This window comes from Trichechus manatus, unplaced genomic scaffold (assembly GCF_000243295.1).
Source record: "Trichechus manatus latirostris isolate Lorelei unplaced genomic scaffold, TriManLat1.0 scaffold00002, whole genome shotgun sequence".
Lineage (NCBI taxonomy): Eukaryota > Metazoa > Chordata > Mammalia > Sirenia > Trichechidae > Trichechus > Trichechus manatus.
Genome location: NW_004443938.1, coordinates 13,507,679 through 13,523,826, shown reverse-complemented (window position 1 = coordinate 13,523,826; position 16,148 = coordinate 13,507,679). Strand labels below are relative to the sequence as shown.

At 41.7% G+C, this 16,148-nt stretch overlaps 1 protein-coding gene across 1 annotated transcript in view; it reads right to left on the bottom strand.

Annotated features, from left to right (window-relative positions):
• TMEM242 (transmembrane protein 242) overlaps window positions 1-16,148 on the bottom strand; it is a 35,043-nt gene that overhangs the window by 9,341 nt on the left and 9,554 nt on the right. The window lies entirely within an intron of this gene.

The following is a 16,148-nucleotide window of genomic DNA, read 5'->3' as shown; positions in this document are numbered from 1 at the left end:
AGAAGGAGGCCGAGCGAGGTGAGGACGGTGTCCCTGAGTGCTGAGAAGGAGGCCGAGCGAGGTGAGGACGGTGTCCCTGAGTGCTGAGAAGGAGGTCGAGTGAGGTGAGGATGGTGTCCCTGTGCTGAGAAGGAGGCCGAGTGAGGTGAGGACAGTGTCCCTGAGTGCTGAGAAGGAGGCCGAGTGAGGTGAGGATTGTAAGGAAGCGGAGACAGAGACCAGAGACAACCCCTTCAACACATTTTCTTCCGTGAAAGGGAACAGACAAATGGGATACGTAATATCTAGATAGAGAAGGTTCAGAGGTGGAAGAAACCAGAGCACGTCTGCACTTGGCTGCTGCAGAGGGAAAGCTGACAACCAGAGAGGCCACAGGTGATACAGGAACAAGGTCCTGGTAGGTGAGAAGGGGCAGTCTCGGGTGGCAGCATGGACATTTTGTCCAAGGTAATAGGAAGAAAAGACAGTGTGTGGTAGAGGTACAGTTAGAAGTTTTGGGAAGTTGAAGGGAAGGGCTTTCTGGCAGTAGCGTGGAGCAGGATTGTAGAGAGGCAGGCGGGAGGCAGGGAGAACAGAGGAAGCCATCATGATCACCTCAGGATAAGATGGTGCCCAACTACATTGGCCGTGAGGGATGGGGACTGACTCGATAGAGGGGTGAGAGGCTGTGGTCACGAATGCCATTCACTGAGAAGGTGACCCAGGAGCAGGTTGGTGGATGAAGGTGGGGGGGGTGGGCGGGGTACATGGCAGTTTAGCTGGGAACACTTGTGATGACTGCAGGACACCCAAGCCCCGGTGTCCCAGGAGTCAAGTGGTCCTGTGTTCCTGGAGCTCAGAGGTCTGGGCGGAGATAAGACCTGGCAGTCTCCACATGCAGGTGATGCTGGAGCCATGGGAGTGGACAGATCTGCTGAGGAGAAGTGGCAGAGGAAGGCACCTGACGCATAACTGTGTAAAACAAAACAGCAACACCTCAGGAGTAAGTGAGACAGTTTGAAGGGAAATAAGAGCCAAACTAGGATGGAGAGAAAGTATAAAAGGAAGAAAGTAAAAGGAAGAACTATAAAAGCCCAGAATCGTTAACACAAGAAGCAAGTAGCTGACATATCTTGAGTTATCAAGAAAAAGTTAAATTATGTTCAGCACAATTTATATAGTGGAAAAAATACAACATATTAGATTTATCCCAAAGATTGCTAAAAAATGTTTCAGTCAGGAAAATTCAACTGGAGAGAACACTTCATTTTCTGATACACTGGTAAATGATTAATGATATACATACATGTTAATATATCAACACGCCCATGGAAGCAAGAGTCAAGAAATCAAACAAGGTATCGCATTAGGCAAACCCACTGCAAAAGACCTCTTTAAAGTGTTAAAAAGCAAAGATGCCACCTTGAGGAGCCTCTGACTCAAACCACAGTATTTTTAATCACTTCATATGCATGTGAAAGCTGAACAATGAATAAGGAAAACTAAAGAAGAATCGATGTCTTTGAATTACAGTGTTGGAGAATATTGAATATACCATGGACTGCCAGAAGAACAAACAAATCTGTTTTGGAGGAAGTACAGCCGGAATGCTTATTAGTAGCAAGGATGGCAAGACTTCATCTCAAGCACTTTGGACATGTTATCAGGAGGGACCAATCCCTGGAGAAGGACTTCATGCTTGGTAAAGCAGAGGGTCAGTGAAAAAAGAAGACCCTCAACGAGATGGACTGACCATAGTGGCTGCAACAATGGGCTCAAACATAGCAACAACTGTGAGGATGGCGCAGGACTGGGGAGTGTTTCATTTTTTTTTTGTAGGGTCGCTGTACGTTGGAACCGACTCAACAGCACCTAACAATAACAGCAGCAATATGTTAACACAGACCATATATTAACAGAATCTTTTCCATGGAGTTTTAGATGTTTGTTAACTGTCTTACCATTAACGGGCCCCTTTTAAAACAAACCTCAGGGATATACACTCTGAAGACAAATGCTCTCAGGATTTCCTCCCACCATGCTTTATTTAGGGAGATCAGCACGTGTGGGTAAGATTTTTTGTTGTTGTTCTTAAACTTTTTGTTATGAAAATGATGGGCGATATTTTATGCTCACTTATAAAAAAATAAGGACAAAGAAAAACAAAATCCAAGTGGAGTCAAGACCCTTTCCTCCAGGGGAACAAGGACTTTCCCGAAGTGAACACTGTTGAGGTGATTAAGCCTGATTTATGAGAGGCCTCAGAACAAAAGGTTTTCATGGCAGGTTTACCTTTCCTGTTAACTGCTGCACATTCCCACTTTATAAACTGCTTGGGGCTTGATGTTACTTATAAAAGGATATTGGTGGAGTTTTTAAAGAGGTATCGTGGAAATATGCCAAAAGAGCTGATTTCCCCCACTAGGGTTAAAAGAACAAAAAAAAAAAAAAGGACAGCGGTCATTATCGCCGGCTTTAGACTGAGCACGTGCCTTTGATTCAGTCTGTCACCAAACTGCCCCTCCACATTCACAGTGGTGCCTCGCGCTGAGTGATGTTAGCCCATCAGAGCCACGCTGGACGGGGAGGTGGGGACTACAAAGATGTTCTCATCACCTCAGCCCTGAATTTAGTAACACGGGCACAGTGCCACTTCAATTAATCGAAAAATGATTCCAGGAAAATACTCTTCAGTCCTTAACACTTTTTGAAGGCCCAAGAGTTTGGCAGATGGAACTCTCTCCGCAAGATCATAAGGACTCTGCTCCGGGAGTTCTAGTGAGTACTGTCCAGGAGAGGAAGCTGGGCCGAGCGTGCTGACAGGCCGGCATCAGTCAGAAACTCAAGCTTGCTTCCCGGGGGCAGATGCCGGTGCAGACCTCTGGAAGCCCTGATTCCATCAGGCAAGGGCACAGAGGGAAGCCGTTCAGACTTCCCTTGCAGACCAGGCAGAAGCGGCTGCCATTAAGCAGTCTGCCAGGAGACTCAGACCTAACCATCGAGGAACACTCACTTCCCTTCTTCAATGTCTTCAGAGTGAAAGATGTCTAAGCTTCTCCAGTTTTGTTTACATATGGGGTTCTAGCATTCACTCTACAATGCTGCCTCATTTGAGACAAGTAAAAATCTCTTTCTTCTGACTTTTTTGCTAATCTCGAATTTTATCAACATGCTTGTGCATCTCTTATTAGTACTAGTTATTCCTGTACTAATAAGGAATCGTTTATTCTTGTACTAATTAGTTCAGTTATTAGTTATTCCTGTACTAATTTCTGTACTTATTAGTTAACTTCTATACTAATAAGAGATTAGCACCTGCGGTGCCACGAGACGGGGCTTGTCAACCCACGGAGCTAAAAGGTAAAATGCTTGACCAAGGAGGCCCTCAGCAGGGCCCAGTGGCAGCAAGGCCCCAGTAGCGCCCTGTGACAGAGGGCGAGAAAAAGCTGCCTTGATCAAGGAACTGTGTTCTGAGTTGTTGTTCCTGTTACTTCCAAGCTGATCCTGATCCCAAGTTGTACCCTGTTACTTCCTAATAAACCACTTAACTGTAAGTATGGTTTGTGAGTTCTGTGAGATGCTGCAGTGAATTACCGAATCCAAACGTGGGAGGGAGAGTACTGAGGGGGAAGGGAGTAGATGAAATTAGTAATGATGGAGTGGTACAGCAGTGTGGAAAAGCTGGACATTTGGGACATCTTTAACCTCCACCTCATAGGAACCAGCTTTGTGCTAATCCTTATAGAAGAAATTATTCATTTAGACAAGTAGAGTTGACCTTACGGATGTGGATGGAGTAAAGCTTTCAGGACCTTCCTTTGCTAATGTGGCCATGACTCAAAATGAGAAGAAACAGCTGTAAATATCCATTAATAATTGGAACGTGGAATGTACGAAGTATGAATCTAGGAAAACTGGAAGTTGTCAAAAATGAAATGGAACGCATAAACATCAATATCCTAGGCATTAGTGAGCTGAAATGGACTGGTATTGGTCGGACAGTCATATGGTCTACTATGCCGGGAATGACAACTAGAAGAGGAATGGCGTTGCATTCACTGTCAAAAAGAACATTTTGAGATCTATCCTGAAGTACAACGCTGTCAGTGATAGGATAAAATCCATACGCCTACAAGGAAGACTAGTTAATATGACTACTATTCAAATTCACGCACCATCTGCTAAGTCCAAAGATGAAGAAACTGAAGATTTTTACCAACTTCTGCAGTATGGAATTGATGGAACGTGCAATCAGGATGCACTGATAATTACTGGTGATTGGAATGCAAAAGTTGGAAACAAAGAAGAAGGATCGGTAGTTGGAAAATATGGCCTTGGTGATAGAAACGATGCCAGAGATCACATGACAGAATTTTGCAAGACCAATGCTTCTCCACTTCAAATAACTTTTTTCACCAACTTAAATGGTGACTATACACATGGACCTCACCAGACGGAATACACAAGAATCAAATCGACTACATCTGTGGAAAGAGACGATGGAAAAGCTCAATATCATCAGTCAGAACAAGGCCAGGGGCTGACTGTGGAACAGACCATCAATTGCTCATATGCAAGTTCAACTTAAAGCCGAAGAAAATTAAAACAAGTCCACGAGAGTCAAAGTACGGCTGTAAGTATATCCCACCTGAATTTAGAGACCATCTCAAAAATAGATTTGACTCAGTGAACACTAATGACTGAAGACCAGACAAGTTGTGGAATGACATCAAGGACATTATACATGAAGAAAGCAAGAGGTCATTAAAAAGACAGGAAAAAAAAAGAAAAGACCAAAATGGATGTCAGAAGGGACTGTGAAAGTTGCTCTTGAACGCTGAATAGCTAAAGCAAATGGAAGAAATGATGAAATAAAAGAGTTGAATGGAAGATTTCAAAGAGCAGCTTGAGAAGACAAAGTAAAGAAATGTGCAAAGACCTGGAGTTAGAGCCAGAAGTGAAGAACATGCTCGGCATTAACTCCTGCTGAAAGAACTGAAGAAAATACTCAAACCTAGAGTTGGAATACTGAAGAATTCTATGGACAAAATCTCTTACAATCAACCGACTGGAAAGATCCATATTTATGCCTATTCCAAAGAAAGGTGATCAAACAGAATGCAGAAATTATCGAACTATATCACTAATATCACATGCAAGTCAAACTCTGCTGAAGATCATTCAAAAGCGGATGTAGCAATACATCAATAGGGAACTGCCAGAAATGAAAGCTGGATTCAGAAGACGACATGGAATGATGGATATCACTGTTGATATGAGATGGATCCTGGCACAGAATACCAGAAAGATGTTTACCTGTGTTTTATCGATTATGCAAAGGCATTTGGCTGTGTGGACCATAACAAATCATGGATAACACTGCAAAGAATGGGAATTCTAGAACACTTAATTGTGTTCATAAGGAACCTGTACATAGATCAAGAGGCAGTCATTTGAACAGAACAAGGGGATACTGCATGGTTTAAAGTCAGGAAAGGTGTGCATCAGGGTTGTATCCTTTCACCATACCTATTCAATCTGTATGCTGAGCAAATAATCTGAGAAGATGGACTATATAAAGAAGAATGGGTCACCAGGATTGCAGGAAGACTTATTAATAATCTGTGTTATGCAGATGATACAACCTTGCTAGCTTAAAGTGAAGTCGACTTGAAGCACTTACTGATGAAGACCAAAGACCATAGGCTTCAGTATGGATTACACCTCAACATAAAACAAAAATCCTCACAACTGGACCAATAAGCAATATCATGATAAAGGGAGAAAAGACTGAAGTTTTAAAGCATTTCATTTTACTTGGATCCACAATCAACATCCATGGAAGCAGAAGTCAAGAAATCAAAAGACGCATTGCATTGGGCAAATCTGCTGCAAAAGACCTCCTTGAAGTGTTGAAAAGCAAAGATGTCACCTTGAAGACTAAGGTGTGCCTGACCCAAGCTATGGTGTTTTCAATCACCTCATAAGCAAGTGAAAGCTACACAATGAATAAGGAAGACCAAAGAAGAATTGACATCTTTGAATTGTGGTGTTGGTGAAGAATATTGAATATACCATGGACTGCCAAAAGAACGAACAAATCTTTCTTGGAAGAAGTACAGCCAGAGTGCTCCTTGGAGGCAAGGATGGCCAGACTACATCTCACATACTTTGGACATGTTATCAGGAGGGATCAGTCCCTGGAGAAGGACATCATGCTTGGTAAAGTAGAGGGTCAGCAAAAAAGAGGAAGACCCTCAACAAGATGGACTGACACAGACGCTGCAACAATGGGCTCAAGCATAATAAGGATTGTGAGGATGGTGCAGGACCGGGCAATGTTTTGTTCTGTTGTACATAGGGTTGCTATGAGTCACAATTGACTTGACGGCACCTAACAACAACAATAACATACCAAAAAGCTCGATGTTCGACCATTTCAGGAGGTAGCATATAATCAAGAATCGATGGTACTGAAGAAGTTCAAGCTGCACTGAAGGCAATGGCAAAGAACAAGGCTCCAGGAATTGATGGAATACCAACTGAGATGTTTCAACAAATGGACACAATATTGGAAGTGCTCACTGGTCTATGCCAAGAAATTTGGAAGACAGCTACCTAGACAACCAACTGGAAGAGATCCATATTTGTGCCCATTCCAAAGAAAGGTAATCCAATGGAATACAGAAATCATCAAAAAATATCACTAATATCACACCCAAGTAAAATTTTGCTGAAGATAATTCAAAAACCGTTGCAGCAGTACATCAACAGGGAATTGCTAGAAATTCAAGCTGGATTCACAAGATGATTTGGAATGAGGGATATCATTGTTGATGTCAGATGGATGCTGGGTGAAAGCAGAGAATTCCAGAAAGATGTTTATCTGTGTTTTATTGAGTATGCAAAGGCATTCAACTGTGTGGTTCACAACAAGTTATGGATAACATCGCGAAGAATGGCAATTCCAGAACACTTAATTGTGCTCATCAGGAACCTGTACATCGACCAAGAGGCAGTCGTTGAAACAGAACAAGCGGATACTGTGTGGTTTAAAATCAGGGAAGGTGGGCATCAGGGTTGTATCCTTTCACCGTAGTTATTCAATCTGTATGCTGAGCAAATAATATGAGAAACTGGACTACATGAAGAAAAAGGCAGCATCAGGATTGCAGGAAGACTCATTAACAACCTGTGATATTCAGATGACACAACCTTGCCTGCTGAAAGCCAAGAGGACTTGAAGTACTTACTAACGAAGATCAAAGATAATGGTAAAGTAGAGGGTCAGTGAAAAAGAGGAAGACCCTCAATGAGATGGACTGACACAGTGGCTACAACGAGGGGCTCAAACACAGCAACAATTGTGAGGATGGCACAGGACTGGACAGTGTTTCATTCTACTGGACACAGGGTTGCTATGAGTTGGAACCAACTGGGAGGCACCCAACAACAACAATAAGAGATACACCAGGATTTTGATAAAATTAGAGATTAGCAAAAAAAGTCAAAAGCAAGATATTTGAAAATAATTAGCAAACACCCTTAGGCTGGCTATAAGGTAATTAGGAAATGAGCCTAAATATTAACATAAAAATTATACTTAACAGAGCAGCTACAAAAAAGGCCTACTCTGCCATCTTAACCCTGCCTCTAGTGGCTACAAAAAAGAGGTGGAGAAATTAAACTTTATTAGAGTGCACCCAATTCTGTTGTAGAGGAAAGGCATACTATTACCTCTCTTAAAGGATCTCTCTTAGAATAGGAAAGACAAATGCCCATTTTTAGAGAAATATTAGAATATACATGTTTTATTTACATTTTACCTTTTATTTTTTAGAGAAAAGGAGGCCTGGAGGGGTCTGCAGGACTCTAAGCGCAAATTGTTTCCATGATCGCCTTTCCTGCAGCCGGGACTTCAGACAGATGCAGTAAGGGGAGAAAGATTATTTTCCATCTGTCAGACTGGCAAAAACTTAAGTGACAGAAGCCAGTGATGGCCAGGGTGCTAAGAAGTTTGTATACACAGCTGATATCCCCCAAATTGTATAAACTTTTCCGGAAGACTGTTTAGCAACAGATATCATAAACACTTTTAAAATGCACTTTGACTCAACAATAACATCTTTTGTCTTTAGGACAAATTTCTTGATTACGAAAAGTAAAAAAAAAAAAAAAAAGACATACGCCTACAGGGGTTCACTGTGGTGTTTAATGGAGAAAAATGACCATCTAAATGCATGCTGGCAGAGGCTGATTAGGTAAATGATAATATACAATAGAACACCATGTAGTCATTAAAAACGATGGAGATTTACATACTCTGCCTCAAACAGGGCCCAGAGCAGCACATTCAGTGAAACTGCATTTATGTACAGTGAACCCCGGGAGAGCCGGAACTCACGGGATGGCCTCATTTTTTCCGGGTCTTGTCACTTCCCGCCTTTGACAAGGTGCAGTCCTCTCTTTTCTATAGCTCATTTTAGTGGAAAATATTTGCATTTTCCTTCTCTGACATGTTTCTGCCTTACACAGGTTCTGGCTTTCACAGGTTTTACTGTAAAATTATTGAAATATGCCTAAAGAAGAAGGTTTGAAAGACGTTCCTGCTATAAAAACTGTAACTCAACGGGGTTTCAGGTGGTTTTTGGTTTCTTCTTTCTGCTTTTCTACGTTGTTTGATTTTTTTTTAAACAATGAGAGCATATTTTTACCAAAACAAAAAACACCCAAAGTTATCTTTGTTTAAAAAAAGATACGTCCTAAATATATTGTCTTTAAACGTATATACCAAAATACTTTAGTAAAGACAAATACTTCTTATCCCATGGTAAAAGGGTAAGAAACAAAGCTAAGAGCTCCATTTATATGTTCATCTTTAAATTTGAATCTCTGGACAACTTAAAGTATTTCACAATAACTAAGAATGTTTTCACCCATGATTTTATTATTAATTTTATGTCTCTTTTACTATTGAGGTTTTAGCGCCTGTGAGGGCAAGAGCGGTAAATTATCTCTAAATTGTAACTGTCCCAGGTATCATGAACATATTGTACACAGGGCACAGTGTAAAAATTAGCGATAAGAGACAGTCACCTCATCCCAAACAAATGCAGGACACGGTCTATAGGCAGTTATTAAAACAGCATACTCCCTTCCACCATATCAGTCAGGGATTATTTATATACCGACCGTCTCTCCTTCTAGGGCGAGAAAAAACAGATAAGGTAGTCTAATCACAAATATGCACGAACTCTTCAGAAATCCTTTCAAGTATCAATAATAAAAGATAAAAAAGTTAAGAAGTCACTGCTCTTGAATCACATGTAAGTAAGTGTGAGGGACATGCTTTTCTCTTCTTTTGATAATTAGGGCATTACCAGTTAGTACCATGTTCTTGCCATATTTACTGAGTGAAGAACATTTATCTCAAATATTCTCTAAACAGAAGATCTGGTAAGCCAATGTAATCACACTGCCACTGTGTGCACCCACCTGGCCTCACGCGCCTGTTACCAAGACTTGGTCATTACACAGCTGCACTGTTGTTGTTAGCTGCTGTTGAGTTGATTCCGACTCAGAGGGACCCCATGTGTTATAGAGCAGAACTGCCCCAGAGGGTTTCCTCGGCTGTAATCTTTATGGGAACAGATTGCCAGGTCTTTCTCCCGTGGAACGTCTGTGGGTTCGAATCACCAACCTTTTGGTTAGCAGCTGAACACTTAACCACTGCACCACCAGGGCTCCTTACAGCTGCATTAGGAAATCATAAATCATAGTAAATGTTCATAATTTTTTTTCACAATTAAGCTACTGTGATAAAATTAAATGCAACCTTAGTCATAACCAAATGATAAAATTCCACAGTTCAAAGTTATTAATGAACGCACACTGAATGATGAAGCCCGGCTCGCTGGCCCACTGGCTGGCCAGGGCAGGCAGGGTATTGCTGGGGAGGAGAGGAGCGGAGAAGCTGCTCTGATCCCTACACGAGGCAGGGAGGCCCCACCTGAAATCCTGGGGGCACTTAATCTGCTTTGGTCAGCTGACAAGATCGCTTCACTAGCTCACTTTCCTGGAACTTCTGAATAAACGATATACCATTGTGTAAAATACAAATTTATATTCAATGTACTAGATATGGCTATGTTAATTGAAATTCCATAATAATTACAAATGTACGAACAGTAAAGCCTAAATATTTTTAAGAAAAGCAGGGAGGGTTTAAAGGGTCCTGGGTGGTGCAAACGGTTAAGCACTCAACTACTAGCCAAAAAGCTGGGGGTCGGAACCCAACCAGAGGCACCTTGGGAGACAGGTCTTGATATCAGCTTCCGAAAGGTCACAGATTTGAAAACTCTATGCAGCAATTTTATTCTGCACACGTGGGGTTGCCATGAGTCAGAAGCCATAAGTTGGAATTAACCTGACAGGCACTGACATCAAGGAGGGCTTCTCTTTAAGCATATTTGACATGTTCCCTTTCAGGCCAGCAGATGTAGCTGTGAATTCAAATAGGGAATGCAAGCATTGTCCTCATTCTGCTCTAGGTCAGCCACTAGGTGGTACCCTGCATTTTGAGCTGATTGAAAACAATTCAAGGTAGCTACCAACAATTATTTGACAGGGGAATGGATTTCAGTTTCCCTGCATTTATCCAGAATGATGTCAATTATTTATTCAGTGTGTAGACCTAGGCCACTTCTGTTCAACATTTTCTGACTAAGACTGTTTTCCTTAGTCATAGAAAGATGACTAAATGGTGATAAAAATTTGTGACTTGACTGAGCAAAACCTCATAATTATTATCAAAACTCTCCAAATGCAAAGCTAAATATACCACATTGCTCTCTGCAAGCCTCCGAGCAGGGCCATATAATAAAAATTTCCTTAGAAAGTCAGATCCTAGCAGTCTGCTGGGGAACCCTGTCTTAGCACAGTGCTTCAGGGTAGGCCCACAGTATCGTCTGAATGAAAAACAACGTAGCAAAAGTCACTGCCTTAAAGATGCGCCCTTTAAATGGCATCAGGGGATTCACTGTTCTGCGAGACTTCTCGGGCACAGAGAAGAACTGATAGGCGACTTCTCTGGCACAGAGAAGAATTGATAGGCCTCAGGACCCATTAGCAGGAAGAGAGCATATCTGCATTCTCTCCTTTTAGTTAAAGACAAAGACAAGAAGATGCAACATCAAAGGGTTTCAAGTATCCTTACGTTCAACAGTGCCAGTCAGAAAAATCTTCCTCCGCGAAATATTTTATTCTGACAATAATCCTCTTACTAGTCCCAAAATAAAGAAGTTCACGTTCTAGAAACTGAAATATCACAGCCTGGCCTATAAAGAGTGAGTTCTTAAGTGTATAATCTGATTTAAATAACCTAATTTTGTTGGTCTATGAAAATTTGGACTGATTCATTCTTACGACTCTTCTAAATCAAAGACTATTCTTATTTTCAAGCATCTTAAAATTTTACTAATCGGTTTACGACCTACAACACTAAACACTGAAAACATCACCTGTCAATTCCATGTAGTCGACATAAAGTGCTAACAGTCATTTTTACAGAAACCAAAAGCTTAATAACTTTATTACCAAATATTTGCATGCCCCACGCCCCAAGTAGATACCATATGTAGTCAAGGAAGTTTTGTGAACTCCTAGGGAGTTGTGCTTTACTTATCAGTATAAATTAGTAAAGATAAAATAATAAAATCTAGCACCATTTTTAAAAAATTAATATTTTTATTGTTAAAGTAGTATGTAATATATAAGAAACATGGAAAACTAAAAGAAATAAATCACCTATAAGTTCAAATTCATTCACATATTTCTACCATATATATTTCTTCCCAGTTTTTTTTTTTTTCCACTTTTGTTTTCAAATAACTGCTACCATAGTATCTAGATATGAATCCTATTTTTCACTTACCATTATATCCGAGGAGCCCTGGTGGCATAGTGGTTAAGAGCTTGGCTGCTAACCAAAAGGTCTGTAGTCCAAATCCACCAGCCGCTCCTTAGAAACCCTGTGGGGCAGTTCTACTCTGTCTTATAGGGTTACTGTGAGTCGGAACTGACCCGACGGCAATGAGTGTGGTTTTAGTATATCTGAAGCATCTTTCTACTAAACATGGTATGCTAAAAGAAGATCTCCTCTTTTAACGAGAAAAGAATGGCCAGTCGTATGCCCGAGTGATGTTGATAATGACACTGGGAGATGAGGCCTACATTCAAGACACCCAGAAAACTGTCAAAATCCTAGAGTTTTCAAGAACTGCGGGATCTGGTCACAATCAAAACCAAGTTCACTACCTCCTCCCCTCCACCCTGGCCCCTTGCCCCTACTCTTTTAGTTCATGTCTAGTGAAGGGAGGTAAAGCTGGATAAAACCTAGGTTTTGAAGACTATCAAACCTGGTTTCAGTCTTGACTCTGCCATTACAAGCTCTGTGATCTTGGGCAAATAATTTAACCTCTCTGAGCCCCAACTCCCTCATTTATAAACTGAGTATATTACTATCTGTTTTGTGGTTATTGTGAAGATTAAATAATCTGCTATGTCTAAAATATCTCGTACAGTGCTTGAAATGGAAGAAGAGATTTTGTTTTTGTCAAAAACAAAACTGGGGAAACCACAAAAATCTTGAGTCACAGGTTTTCTAACTTTTCCGAGTAGTCCCTACTTTATCATTACAAACGACTAGCCAGCTAAGTCACTTTAAAGGTTATTCACAGCAGGAGAAAAGCACCATCTATTTGTCTAGAGGCACATTTTACGTGAGATGTACAAGAATACCTATCTGTAGTTATGATGAGCTAAGTGTGAAAAGCTCACTAAGGCCACGGATGTTGCTCCAGGAAGTCCCCCTGCTTGCTCGAGTACCACCAATTCCCCCCTCTCCTGGGCCCCTCCCAGTAGCACACTTAGAACAAACACAAAACCTTCTCTTCACCCCACTCTAGCCAGGACCACGTTTTTCGTTCACTTTACAGTGAAAGTCAAGCCTTGTCTACACATACGGCCTCCCGTCTCTCTCCTTCCATTCTCTTGAATCCACTCCACTCAGGCCTTGTCCTGCCATTTCACCAATGGTCGCCACACTGTAAGCACAACGAATAGTCAGCCCTCATCTCACGGGACTGCCCCAGCACAGGACACAGTTAATCACTCCTCCCAGAAACACTCTCTTCATGTGGCTTCCAAGACACCATCCATCCAGGTTTTCCCTCTGTCTTTGGGAGGGAGACCCCTTTACTCTTTTGTCCTCATTCCCCAACCTCTATACCTCAGGAGTGCCCCGGGGCGCCTGCCTCAGGCCTCTTCTCTTTTCTCTCTACACTCACTACCTTGGTGAGCCCATCTGGTCTCATGGCTTTAAATACTGGGTATTAATGAACCTCACATTTATAGCTTCACCTGGTACCTCTCCTTGGAATTCCAAACTTCTGTATCTAACCACTTAACTTGAATGTCCACTCTAACAGACATCTCAAACTCACAAGTCCACAGTGAGCCTCAACACCTGCTCCGTTCGCACTGGTCCCATCCATTTTCCAGTCGTCAGGCCAAAAGCCTTGGTGATATATGTGATTCTCCTTTTCTCTCACATCCTGCATTTAATCTATACCAAATCCTTGTTGACTCTACCTTCAGAATATATCCAGAACCTCTTCTCACCAACTCCACTGCTACTACTCATTCCAACCACCATCATTTCTCACCTGTCATAATACATGCACACATATATACATTCATACCTACACACACATATACTTTTGGATCTTCCCAATAATGTATAAACAATACATTAATAATTTAAATAATAATTTTAAATGCTTTAAATATTTTACAAAGATGTTTATATATACACATGTCAAACAGCATAGGAAGTTGATACAAATTAAATAATTTTATTAAATAAGTTGTTGTTGTTGTTAGGTGCTGTTGAGTCAGTTCCAACTCCTAGTGACCCTACAGGACAGAGTAGAACTGCCCCATAGGGTTTCGAAGGTGTGGCTGGTGGATTTGAACTACCGACCTTTTGGTTAGCAGCCAAGCTCTTAACCACTATGCCACTAGGGTAGCCAACGTCAATTTATATAGAGCTAAGGGTCACTATGAGTCAGAACTGACTTGACATTAAACAACATTACCTATGAATGAAAAAAAGAAACCCGTTGCTGTTGATTCCAGTTCATGGCGCCACCACTGTTACAGAGTAGAACTGCTCCATAGGGTTTTCTTGGCTGTAATCTTAATGGAAGCAGATCTCCAGGCCTTTCTTCCGCAGAGCTGCTGAGTGGGTTCAAACCACAAATCTTTAAGTTAATAGTCAAGTGCAAATTGTTTGCACCACCCAGGGACTTACCTATGAATTGCTGTTGTTGTTAGGTGCCGCTGAGTCGACTCCAAATCATAGTGACCCTGTGTACAATAAAATGAAACACTGCCCGGTCTTGTGCCATCCTCACAATTGTTGCCATATTTGAGTACTGTTGCAGCCACTATGTCAATCCATCTCATCGAGGGTCTTCCTCTTTTTCACTGACCCTCTACCATACCTTACCTCTCACCTATGCATTAGTCCTTACTTATATATATTTTAAGTTTCACTACCTTTACATATTTAAATTACTTATATGATTTACTAGTAATGCTTGTACCCATTCACCATACTTATTCAATCTGTATGCTGAGCAAATAATCCGAGAAGCTGTACTATATGAAGGAGAACAGGGCATCAAGAATGGAGGAAGACTCATTAACAATCTGCGATACACAGATGACATAATCTTGCTTGCTGCAAGTGATGAGGACTTGAAGCACTTGCTGATGAAGATCAAAGACCACAGCCTTCAGTATGGATTACACCTCAACACAAAGAAAACAAAAATCCTCACAACTGGACCAATAAGCAACATCATGATAAACAGAGAAAAGACTGAAGTTGTCAAGGGTTTCATTTTACTTGGATCCATAATCAACACCCACGGAAGGAGCAGTCAAGAAATCAAAAGATGCATTGCATTAGGCAAATGTGCTGCAAAAGACCTCCTTAAAGTGTTAAACCAATTTCTTTTATAAGGATCAGAAGAAAGCTGCTTCCTATGAGGCAGAGATTAAAGATGTCCCAACCTGCTGTACCACTCCATCATCTCTAATATGAACTACTGCCTCTCGCCTCAGTACTCTCCCTCCTGTCTTTGGGTTCCCTAACTCCCTGCAATGTCTCACAGAACTCACGAACCATATAAAGGAAATGGCTCACGTGGTTGTGGAGGCTGGCAAGTCCCAAATTCGTGGGTCAGGCATAGACTTCTCCTTGGCCCTCAGTCGCTGCCCAAAGGCACTCAGGTTTCTCTCTCCGTGGGCCAGGAAGCCCACTGCGCCATCTCCTGTGGGTCTCTCCTTCTTTGGTGGTGATGGGCTCTCCTCTTTGCTCCGGAACTGGCTCTTTTCTAAGGCAAAACTGACCAATCCCCTTGATAGGCCACAAGTACCCTATCACACAATCAGCTGGGTGGGAGTTACAAGACCGTGGCTAGAAAGGCCACACACAAAAGTAATTAATCCACTGCAAGTGTTAAAAAGCAAAGATGTCACCTTGAAAACTAAAGTGTGCCTGACCCAAGCCATGGTGTTCTCAATCGCCTCATACGGATGTGAAAGCTGGACAATGAGTAAGGAAGACCAAAGAAGAACCGACGCTTCTGAATTGTGCTGTTGGTGAAGAATATTGAATATACCACGGACTGCCAAAAGAAGGAACAAATCTGTCTTGGAAGAAGTACAACCAGAATGCTCCTTAGAAGCAAGGATGGTGAGTCTATGTCTCATATACTTTGGATACGTTATCAGGAGGGATCAGTTCCTGGAGAAGGACATCATGCTTGGTAAAGTAGAGGATCAGTGAAAAAGAGGAAGACCCTCAATGAGATCGACTGACAAAGTGGCTGCAACAATGGGCTCAAGCATAACAGCAATTGTGAGGATGGCACAGGACAGGGCAGCGTATCGTTCTGTTGTACATGGGGTCGCTATGAGTCGGAACTGACTTGACAGCACCTAACAACAACAACAACAAAGTAATGACAAGTTGCCTAGTTATTAGTAAAAAATTTCAAATTCACTGTCGTCATTTTCTAAGACAGTGCCCAACTGTATGC